Source organism: Theropithecus gelada, chromosome 7a (assembly GCF_003255815.1).
Source record: "Theropithecus gelada isolate Dixy chromosome 7a, Tgel_1.0, whole genome shotgun sequence".
Lineage (NCBI taxonomy): Eukaryota > Metazoa > Chordata > Mammalia > Primates > Cercopithecidae > Theropithecus > Theropithecus gelada.
In genome coordinates, this window is record NC_037674.1 from 7,419,235 (window position 1) to 7,431,602 (window position 12,368).

At 43.2% G+C, this 12,368-nt stretch overlaps 1 protein-coding gene across 1 annotated transcript in view; it reads left to right on the forward strand.

The window, feature by feature from the left end:
- Nucleotides 1-12,368, forward strand: part of FAM189A1 (family with sequence similarity 189 member A1) — a 442,533-nt gene that overhangs the window by 353,980 nt on the left and 76,185 nt on the right. The window lies entirely within an intron of this gene.

Below are 12,368 nucleotides of genomic sequence, written 5' to 3' on the forward strand. Positions count from 1 at the left end.
TAGACCACATAGGGTAACTTCCTGACATTGCCATGGGATTTGTAAACTGTCATGGCGCTGATGGGAGTGTAGTACTGAGGGTGACCAGAGGTCACTCCTGTCACCATCTTGGTTTTGGTGGGATTTAGTGGCTTCTTTACTATAACCTGTTTTATCAGCAGGGTCTTTATGACCTGTATTTTGTGCTGACCTCCTATCTCATCCTGTGACTTAGAATGCCTAGCCATCTGGGAATACAGCCCAGTAGGTCTCAGCCTTACTTTACCCAGCCCCTATCCAAGATGAAGTTGCTCTGGTTCACACACCTCTGACGGCAACACACACTGAAATATTACAAGTTGAAGAAGTCATGCAGGAGAGCTCCTAATTTAATTTTTTTGGAACACTGTTTTCCCAAGTTAACTTGACAACAGAACCTCATGTCGATTCTTTCCGATTTTTTGTTATTCCAAGCACTGCTGCTGCGATCATTCTTGCTTGGGTCTCTGGTGGAAAATTGCACAATGTTCCTTATTTTCCTGTTACCCAGCACAATTCTCTTTAGCCCTTTCTCCCTTTCTGCCAGCAAAGCGGAGCTCTACTTTGATGACCGTGCTAATTAATGAAATTTCTGAGTCGGGCTTAAAAGTACAAGTCTACGTTATTAACAGAAGAGTCTCAGAAGGAGACAAGGCAAGGCAGGGAGGAGGAATCTCTAACTTATTCCACGTCTCTCGTCTCTCGTGTGATAAGAGCGCCTCAGGAGTGGCAGTCTTATTTTCCTGTTCAAGAGGAGGCTTGTGTGAACGTTCCTAACTCAGCAAGCTAGGCTGTCCTTGAAAGTGTCGGCTGTGGTGGCTCACGCTTGTAATCCCAGCACTTTGGGAGGCCGAGGTGGGTGGATCATGAGGTCAGGAGTTCGAGACCAGCCTGGCCAACACAGTGAAACCCCGTCTCCACTAAAAATACAAAAATTAGCTGGGCGTGGTGGCAGGCGCCTGTAGTCCCAGCAATTCGGGAGGCTGAGGCAGGAGAATCACTCGAACCCGGGAGGCAGAGGTTGCAGTGAGCCAAGACTGTGTCTCTGCACTCCAGCCTGGGCAACAGAGTGAGACTCTGTCTCAAAAAAAAGAAAGAAAGAAAGAAAGTGTCATTTGCATTAAAAGGTGGTGTAAAAATTCCCAGGGCTGTAGGAACGGTTGCCATGTCCTAGGAAGACATGCCTTCAAAGAGAACTCAGGATTCTGGCTTGGTGCTCTCACTAGACAGATTCCTTCTTGGCAGGAGTTCCAACTGGCATCGCAGATTCCCACAGTCCTCAGATTTATTCTCATCCTGTCTCTCTCTCCCTCATCATGATGGTACACATGAAATGAAAAATTAAAAGCCTGTGACTCAGATCTACTATTTCACAAATAATTTGAGCGTCTGTTGCACAGCAGCAGATGAATTAGCAAATGGAATATGATGAAATGAAGACCAAAACAAAGGTGAAATATCTGATGTTAGAAATGAAAAGCAGATAGTTTTTTTTTCCCCTAAAAGGTCAACGAATGTTATAAGACTTAATTGTATGATTTACATGATAAAAGTTCTATTTTCTGGAATTAAATAACTTTTTCCTAAGTGTTTTGTGTATACACATTCATGCACAAAACAAAACCCTAGATTCTCATCAGATTTGAGATTTTAAAGGAGTCCCAAATTCCTTTAGATGTGTATTTTTTGATGTAAGTTCCCCACCGTTCCCATGGAGCAGGTAGAAACACACTTAGCAGATCAAGCGTAATTAGATACAAAGAATGCGGCAGCTCCTCTCCTTCCTTGGCTACATGAGTGCGTATCCTGTGCCACGTGCCTGTGTTCTAATAGGCTTTAATTGCATGAAAAGTGAAAATCACAAACACTGATCAATCATAAAGGCCAGGCTTCTTTGCATAAAATATGGTAATAAAAGCAATGCACAGCCAAAAATAACGTGCATTTAAAGGTAAAAATTTAAATTCTGATGAGCTCGGACAGAATCATAACAGACCTGGTAGGAACCTTTCTGATCCTGGTTTCTTTGGATTCACATGTGCTGAATGAAAACTAGTAGGCCAGGCCTTGGGGGTGCCGAGCCCCTGAGGGTTCTAGGCTGGGCGCAGGAGCCAGCCCACGCAGACCCCTGAGCCAGCCCAGCAGGGCTCCCCAGCCCACAGCTTCAAATAAGCCCTAGAAATCAGGCAGGCAGCCAGGGCTGCTGCCATTAAGTGCGACAGCCTCTGGTCTACTGTCTCTCCTCTCTACTTAAAGCTTTAATTTCCAATTTTCTTTTTTATTTATTTTTATTTTTTGTTTTTCCATAAGTTATTGGGGAACAGGTGGTATTTGGTTACATGAGTAAGATCTTCAGTGGCGATTTGTGAGATTTTGGTGCACCCATCACCAGAGCAGCATAACTGTACCCTATTTGTAGTCCTTTATCCCTCAGCCCCTTCCTACTTTTCCCCTCAAGTACCCACAGTCCATTGTATTATTATTATGTCTTTGCATCCTCGTAACTTAGCTCCCACATATCAGTGAGAACATACGATGTTTGGTTTTCCATTCCTGATTTACTTCACTTAGAATAATAGTCTCCAATCTCATCCAGGTCACTGTAAATGCCATTAATTCCTTTTTATGGCTGAGTAGAATTCCATCATATATATATATATATATGTGTGTGTGTGTGTATATATACACCACAGTTCCTTTTTACATTCATTGACTGATGGGCATTTGGATTGCTTCCACAATTTTGCAGTTGCGAACTGTGCTGCTATAAACATGCGTGTGCAAGTATCCTTTTCATACAGTCACTTCTTTTCCTCTGCATAGATACCCAGTAGTGGGATTGCTGGATCAAATGATAGTTCTACTTTTGGTTCTTTAAGGAATCTCCACACTGTTTTCCATAGGGGTTGTACTAGTTTACATTCCCACCAGCAGTGTAGAAGTGTTCCCTGATCACGGCATCGACGGCAACATCTACTATTTTTTGATTTGATTATGGCCATTCTTGCAGGAGTAAGATGATATTGCATTATGGTTTTGATTTGCATTTGCCTGATCATTAGCAATGTTGAGCATTTTTTCATATGTTTGTTGGCCATTTGTATATCTTCTTTTGAGAATTGTCTATTCATATCCTTAGCCTACTTTTTGATGGGATTGTTTGTTGTTTTTTTTTTCTTACTGATTTGTTTGAGTTCATTGTAGATCCTGGCAATTAGCCCTTCGTGAGATGTATAGACTGTGAAGATGTTCTGCTACCCTGTGGGTTGTCTGTTTACTCTGATGACTGTTCCTTTGGCCGTGTAAAAGCTCTTTAGTGTAATTAAGTCCTGGCTATCTTTGTTTTTATTGCATTTGTTTTTGGGTTCCTGGTCATGAATTCCTTGCCTAAGCCAACATCTAGAAGGCTTTTTCCAAAGTTATCTTCTAGAAGGGTTTTTATAGTTTCAAGTCTTAGATTTAAGTCTTTAATCCATCTTGAGTTGATTTTTGTATAAAGTGAGGGATGAGGATCCAGTTTCATTCTCCTACATGTGGCTAGCCAGTTACCCCAGCACCATTTGTTGAAAAGGGTGTCCTTTCCCCACTTTATGTTTTTGTTTGTTTTGTCAAAGATCAGTTGGCTGTAAATATTTGGGTTTATTTCTGGGTTCTCTATTCTATTCCATTGGTCTGTGTGCTTGTTTTTATACCAGTACCATGCTATTTTGGTGACTGTGCCATATAGTATAGTTGGAAATTAGGTAGTGTGATGCCTCCAGATTTGTTCTTTTTGCTTAGTCTTGCTTTGGCTATGTGGGCTCTTTTTTGGTTCTGTATGAATTTTAGAATTGCTTTTTCTAATTCTATGAAGAGTGATGGTGGTATTTTGATGGGGCTTGCATTGAATTTGTAGATTGCTTTTGGGAATATGGTCATTTTCACAATATTGATTCTACCCATCCATGAGCATGGGATGTGAAGACAAAGGGCATATACTCTTGGGAGTTCTAGGGCCCTGCCCACCATGGGTTCCTCTCTAAACCACCACAGCCAATGCTTTCTGGAAAGTGCTACCTCCTGGCAGGAGGCCAACCAGCACAAAAATAGAGCATTAAACCACCAAAGCTAAGAACCCTCACATAGTCAGTCCATTGCACCCCGTTGCCATCTCCACTGGAACAGGCACTGGTATCCACGCTGAGAGACCCACAGATGGTTCATATCACAGAACTCTGTGCAGACCACCCCAAGTACCAGCCTGGAGCCTGATAGAACTTGCTGGGTGGCCAGACCCAGAAGACAGACAACAATCACTGCAGTTCTGCTCATAGGAGCCACATCCATAGGCAAAGAGGGAGATTACCACACCAAGGGAACACCCCATGGGAAACAAAGAATCTGAACAACAGCCTTCAGCCCTAGACCTTCCCTCTGACAGAGCCTACCCAAATGAGAAGGAATCAGAAAACCAACCCTGGTAATATGACAAAACAGTGTTCTTTAATACTCCCAAAAAATCACAGTAGTTCACCAACAATGGATCCAAACCAAGAAGAAATCCCTGATTTACCTGAAAAAGAATTCAGGAGATTAGTTATTAGACAAACCAGGGAGACACCAGAGAAAGACAAATCCTGATGTAAGGAAATCCAAAAAACAATACAAGAAGTGAAGGGAGAAATATTCATGGAAATAGACAGCATAAGGAAAAAACAATCAAAAATTCAGGAAACAGTGGACACACTTATAGAAATGCAAAGTGCTCTGGAAAGTCTCAGGAATAGAATTCAACAAGTAGAAGAAAGAAATTCAGAGCTTGAAGACAAGGTCCTCAAATAAACCCAGTCCAACAGAGACAAAGAAAAAGAAAATATGAACAAAGCCTCCAAGAAGTCTGGGACTATGTTAAATGACCAACCCTAAGAATAATCAGTGTCCTTAAGGAAGAAGCAAATTCTAAAACTTAGAAAACATATTTGGGGGAATAATAGAGGAAATTTTCCCCAGCCTTGCTAGAGACCTAGATATCCAAGTACAAGAAACACACAGAACACCTGGGAAATTCATCACAAAAAGATCTTCACTTAGGCACATTGTCATCAGGTTATCCAAAGTTAGACAAAGGAAAGAATCTTAAGAGCTGTGACACAGAGGCACTAGGTAACCTGTAAATGAAAACCTAATGGACTAACAGCAGATTTCTCAGAAGAAACCCTACAAGCTAGAAGGGATCAGGGTCCTATCTTCAGCCTCCTGAAACAAAACAATTATCAGCCAAGAATTTTGTATCCAGTGAAACTAAGCATCATATATGAAGGAAAGATACCATCTTTTTCAGATAAACAAATGTTGAGAGAATTCACCACTACCAAGCCACCACTACAAGAACTGCTAAAAGGCGCTCTAAATCTTCAAACGAATCCTGGAAACACATCAAAACAGAACCTCTTTAAAACATAAATCACACAGGACCTATAAAACAAAAATACAAATTAAAAAAACAAAAACAAAAAAACCAAAGTACACAGGCAACAAATAGCACAATGAATGCAATGGTACGTCACATCTCAATACTAACATTGAATGTAAACAGCCTAAATGCTCAACTTAAAAGATACAGAACCACAGAATAGATAAGAACTCACCAACCAACTGCTGCCTTCAGGAGACTCAGAACTCGGATGCTTCAGGAGCATCAGAACTCAACAACCATCTGCTGCCTTCAGGAGCTCACCTAACACAGAAGGACTCACATAAACTTAAAGAGGTGGAAAAAGGCATTTCAGGCAAATTGACACCAAAAGGGAGCAGGGGTAGCTATTCTTCTATCAGACAAAACAAACTTTAAAGCAACAGCAGTTAAAAGAGACAAAGTGGGACATTTATATAATGGTGTATTAGTCTAGGTTCTCTAGAGGGACAGAACTAATGGAATATATATATATATATATATATATATATATATATATATATATGAGTTTATTATTAATTCACATTATCACAAGGTCTCACAATATGCTGTCTGCAGGCTGAGGAGCGTGGAGAGCCAGTCCAAGTTCCAAAACTGAAGAACTTGGAGTCTGATGTTTGAGGGCAGGAAGACTCCAGCACGGGAGAAAGATGTAGGCTGGGAGGCTAGGCCAGGCTCTCTTTTTCACACTTTTCTGCCTGCTTATATTCCATCTGCATGGGCAGCTGATTAGATTGTTCCCACCCAGATTAAGGGTGGGTCTGCCTTTCCCAGCCCACTGACTCAAATGTTAATCTCCTTTGGCAACACCCTCACAGACACACCCAGGATCAATACTTTGTATCCTTCAATCCAATCAAGTTGACACTCGGTATTAATAATCACAGATGATATTTTCCTGTCCAAAGGAAAATATCACAGTCCTAAACATATATGCACCTAACACTGGAGCTCCAAAATTCATAAAACAATTACTAACAGACCTAAGAAATGAGATAGACAGCAACACAATAATAGTGGGGGACTTCAATACTCCACTGACAGCATTAGACAGGTCATCAAGACAGAAAGTCAACAAAGAAACAATGGATTTAAACTATACCCTGGAACAAATGGACTTAACAAATATATACAGAACATTTCATCCAAGAACCACAGAATACACATTCAGTCAACAGCATGTGGAACTTTCTCCAAGTTAGCCCATACGATAGGCCATAAAACGAGCCTCAATAAATTTAAGAAAATTAAAATTATATCAAGCACTCTCTTTGACCACAGTAGAATAAAACTGGAAATCAACTCCAAAAGGAATCTTCAAAACCATGCTGATACATGGAAATTAAATAACCTGCTCCTGAATGAGACTTGGGTCAAAAATGAAATCAAGATGGAAATTAAAAAATTCTTCAAACTGAACGACAGTAATGACACAAACTATCGAAACCTCTGGGATGCAGCAAAGGTGGCACTAAGAGGAAAGTTCATAGCCCTAAACGCCTACGTCAAAAAGACTGAAAGGGCACACACTGACACTCTAAGGTCACATCTCAAGGAACTAGAGAAACAAGAACCAGCAAAAGAAAGGAAATAACAAACTCAGCAGAAGAAAGGAAATAACCAAGATCAGAGCAGAACTAAATGAAATTGAAACAAAAAAATACAAAAGATAAATGAAACAAAAAGCTGGTTCTTTGAAAACATAAGTAAAATTCATAGACCATTAGCAAGATTAACCAAGAAAAGAGAGAAAACCCAAATAAGCTCATTAAGAAATGAAACGAGAGGTATTACAACTGGCACCACTGAAATATAAAAGATCATTCAAGGCTACTGTGAACAACTTTGTGCACATAAACTAGAAAACCTAGAAGAGATGGATAAATTCCTGGAAAAATACAACCGTCCTAGTGTAAGTCAGGAAGAATTAGATACCCTGAACAGACCAATAACCAGCAGCAAGATTGAAATGACACTTTAAAAAAATTGCCAACAAAAAAAAGTCCAGGACCAGATGGATTCACAGCAAAATTCTACCAGATATTCAAAAAGGAATTGGTACCAATCCTTTCGAAACTGTTCCACAAGATAGAGAAAGGAAGAACCCTCCCTAATTCATTCTATGAAGCCAGCATCACCCCAATACCAAGACCAGGAAAGGGCATAATCGAAAAAGAAAACTACAGACTGATATTCTTGATGAACATATATGATAAATCCTTAACAAAATACTAGCTAACTGAATCCAACAACGTATCAAAAAGATAATCCACCATGATCAAGTGGGTTTCATACCAGGGATGCAGAAATGGTTTAACATATACAAGTCATATTAAATGTGACACACCACATAAACAGAATTAAAAACAAAAATCACATGATCATCTCAATAGATGCAGAAAAAGCATTCAACAAAATCCAGCATCCCTTTATGATTAAAACTCTCAGCAAAATCAGTATACAAATGACATACCTCACTGTAATAAAAGCCATCTATGACAACCCCACAGCCAACATAATACCAAATGGGGAAGAGTTGAAGGCATCCCCTCTGAGAACGGGAACAACACAAGGATGCCCGCTCTGACCACTCTGCTTCAACATACTACTGAAGTCCTAGCCAGGGCAGTCAGACAAGAGAAAGTGATTTCCCGTATTCTAAGAACGATTTGTCCTAAAGAATTCCGAAGTGAAGTGAGACATAGATCTCAAGTCACTGGAGCAGGGACTGAGCCATGCTGGGAGGGGCTTGTGGAGCAACCTCAGGGCTGAGGCTATGAGCTGTCTGAACCCTGCACCTGGGCTCCTGGGCTGTCGAGGCCCTCAACCGCAAACCAGCGAGGGGCTCGGCGTGGCAGTTAGCACCAGGCTGGAAGAGCCTGAGTGGGGCCCCAGGGGTGGCCTTTCCATCACATGAGCTTCCCGAGCCATCTGCCTGTCCCTCACCCACCTTGGCTGGTGTTTCCTGTGCAGGGCACACAGTGAGTGTGTCTGAGAGGTGGTTGGCTGCACTCTGTCGCACAGCACGATGGTCGCAGAACACCGTGACTCTCCACTGGCTTCACCGTAGAGGGGATGATGGGCAGATTTTCATCATTTTACTGTAGGACAAATGAGGCCTCCCTCATTTATAGCAGTAGCAAAAACAAACTGCAGAAATCTTCCTAGTAAAAGACTGAAGAAATAATTTGATTTTTTATTCTTGCCATTATTATGTAGTAACCTGAATAACTGCATATTTTACAGAAAATCCCCTTCTATTAATCATCTGATCCTAAGTGTTAAGAGTAACATGTGGTATTTGCACAGTTCATACCCATGGATTGCATTCTGGGACATCTGAATGCATTTAAAGCACAGATGTCTATTGAAAATATACACAGCAAAGAGATGAATTGGGATAGGAGATGGTTAGAGAAGGATGTATCATCTTTAAGTTGCAAGCCTATTTTAAAAGGTACCTGGGATTTGTTGTAGTCCATTATGGTGGGATGCCAGACACAGAGACCACTTCTTTGAAAGAAGAGTTTATTACTCACAGTTTCCAAGAGGAAGGGCTGTGCTACCCAGGCAAGACCACACAGAGAAGCTCGGAGGGATCTAGGGCAGCAGTCCCCAACCATATTAGCACCAGGGACCAGTTTTATGGAAGACAATTTTTCCATGAACTGGGGGAGGGTGCAGGTCAGGGATGGTTATAGATGAAACTGATCCACCTCAGATCATCAGGCATTAGATTCTCATAAGGAGCGTGCCACCTAGATCCCTTGCATGCACAGTTCACAACAGGAATCACACTCCTATGAGAATATAATGCTGCTGCTGATCTGACAGGAGGCAGAACTCAGGCAGTAATGCTCACCCACCGCTTGCCTCCTGCTGTGAGACCCAGTTCCTAATGGGTCAAGGACTGGGACTGGTCTGTGGCCCAGGGTTTGGGGACCCTGACCTAGGGGACAGCATGGGCCGGATCTTTGATTGTGTTTTTTGTGGGGAAGAATGTGCAGGCATGTTTGAGCCAGGTTAGAATTGGCTGGTTTGACCTGTTGGCTGTAGGAGTAGCCCCCAGTCGTCTAGTACCTTACCTGGCCCTGGGATGATTTAGGGCAGGGGAAATAGTGGCTTAGTTGTGAGAATTAAATGAAGGGTGTGGTTGGAGGTGTGAGCTGTGGATTGGTTGGTCTGCATAGGAAGAGTGGGCTTGCAAGAGAGTTGCTTACTATCTGAAGGAATTAGCTAGCCCTGCGAGGGGCAGTCTCTCCTGGATTAGTAGACCCCAAGATGTCAACGCATCTTAAAATGCAGAAAGTAAAAAGCATTATACAAAACCTTCTTGAAACCTTTAAAATCCAGTTGAATTAACCCAGGTGACACTTTTGCCTCCCACTTTTTTGTTTTTACATCCACCCACTCATTTCAGAGTCAGTTGTGAGCAGCCACCACATGCCAGGGAGTAGTTTGTGCTCTGATGGGGTGACAGCTGAGTAGAGTGACCCTGCAGGGGTACCGGGGCACAGAGAGACTCACGGGGAGAGGGAAACTGAGTCGCCGAGAGCAGAGGAAGATGCTCAGGCTGAGTCTTGGAAGAAGCCCACCTTTCCCCCGTGTGAGACCCGCACATTCCAGGCAGAGGAACCAGAATCAAAACGCGACTTTCTTTTTTGCTTCCACCATCCCTGGAAGGTCTCCTCATGACCATGGTCCTTCTGTCTCTGTGGGAAACTGAGGCAGGTCTTGAGGTCCACTCAGTCATAAGCAACAGACTCTCCCCCAGACTATTTGTGTATTTTTTATTTGTTTTTGATTTTGTTTTGAGACGGAGTCTCTCTCTGTTGCCCAGGCTGGAGTGCAGTGGGGTGATCTCAGCCCACAACAACCTCTGACTCCCAGGTTGAAGTGATTTCCCTGCTTCAGCCTCCCAAGTAGCTGGGATTACAGGTGCCCACCACCACGCCCGGCTAATTTTTGTATTTTTAGTAGAGATAGGGTTTCACTATGTTAGCCAGGCTGGTCTCCAACTCCTGACCTCAGGCAGTCTGCCCACCTTGGCCTCCCAAAGTGCTGAGATTACAGGCGTGAGCCACCACGACCAGACAGGTTTGTGTATTTTTGAAAAATTAATCCTCTGTGTTAGCTCAGACATAGCCAGAGAAGAAAGCATGCATTTTAAGTATGGAACCCAATGACTCTTGGCAGGTGACCAAACCCATGGAACAGACATTTAGATCAGAAGTAAAACATCTCCAGCTTCCCGGGAGCCCCGCCCTTCCTTCTCCCGGTTACTCACACCACATTCTCCATGGGCACCTGCTACCCTAACTTCTAATGTCACGGAAGAATTCTTACTGGCTTTCAGCTTTATAAATAGAATCATATGTAATTGACCCTTTTGTTTCTTGCTTTTTTCATTCAACATGTCAGTTAGATTCACTCATCTTATTGCAAGTAGCTCTGGTTTCCTGTTTTCCATCGTGTGAGTACATCGTAGTGTGTTTTCCCCACTCTCCTCCCAGTGTGAGGCTATCGTGGATGCACAGGCGTCGCTATTCTCGTGTATTGCTTCGGATGACATCCATCCGTTGGTTACACCAGAGTGAAGTCTCTGGGTTATAGGGTATACCTATAGGTATGTAGGTATAGGTATGTTTAGCTTTGGTAGATACTGCCAAACTGTTTTCTGAAGTTGTCCCTATTAATTTTCACTCCCACCAGGGGTGTATGTGAGTTCTGTTTACTGAGGAATCTGACATCTGTGGTGTGCTGGCGCCTCCCTCAAACCTCAGCTGTCACTTCCTGCAGAAGCACAGAGAGAACTGCTTCCCCTGCGGCTGGACAGAGGCTTGAGAGCACTCTGAGGCCGCCCTATTCGCCAGCATTTCTAGATCATTTCAAAGTAGATGACACGTTTAAGGAGTCAGCTAATTCCCTCTTAGTGAGCATCAACATTTTACAATGTCTTTATGTATTTAGTCGGAAGCATTTTATTTTCTCTTATTTTTGGCCCTGTCTACTTATAGGTAGGGCAGGGTTGGCAAGTAGGTTTCACGTTGTGTGCCAGCTTCCTCTGCCTGGCATTAAGTGCCCAGAACAGTGTGTTGAGTAGGATTCTGAGGCTGTTATCTGGACTCGGGGTAGGGGGAGGAGAGGGTGAAAGCAAAAGTGGGAAATGGTGGGATGTGTGTTCTGTGTTTGCCATCCCTGCTGTAGGGGACACAAAAGGGAGTCTCAATTCTCAGGAATCCTGGCATTTGTAGGCCCCCCAGGGGAGAGCCGGGCTAGGAGGGGCCAGTGTGGGGGTTTGTGTCCCTACCTTGGCAGGGAAGGTGGGGTGACCCCCACTGAGGACTGCATTCCCAACCTAGTGGGGAGGCTGGGAGAGATCCCTCAGTGACACGCCAGTCCACATGCTTCCACGCCCACTGTGCAGAAAAGGGAAACCCCCCAACTGATGGGCTGGCTTTGTCCCCAGGCCTGGCAGAGACTGGATTCAGCACCTCTCCAGGAACAAACAGGCGCCCAGTCCCTGGTGCTCTGGAGTAAGGAAGAGAGAGGTGAAGCCAGCTGGACTTCCTGGGTCAAGTGGGGACTTGGAGAACTTTTCTGTCTTACCAGAGGATTGTAAAACACACCAATCAGCACCCTGTAGCTAGGTTTGTAAAATGCACCAATCAGAGCTCTTTAAAATGCACCAAATCAGCGCTCTGTAAAATGCACCAATCAACAAGATTCTAAAAGTAGCCAATCGCGAGGAGGATTGAGAAAAGGGCATTCTGATAGGACAGAAAGGGAACATGGGCGGGGACAAATAAGGGACAAATAAAAGCTGGCCACCCCAGCCAGCAGAGGCAATAGTTCTCGCTCTTTGTGATAGCTTTGCCGTTTCCCGCTTGGCAATAAA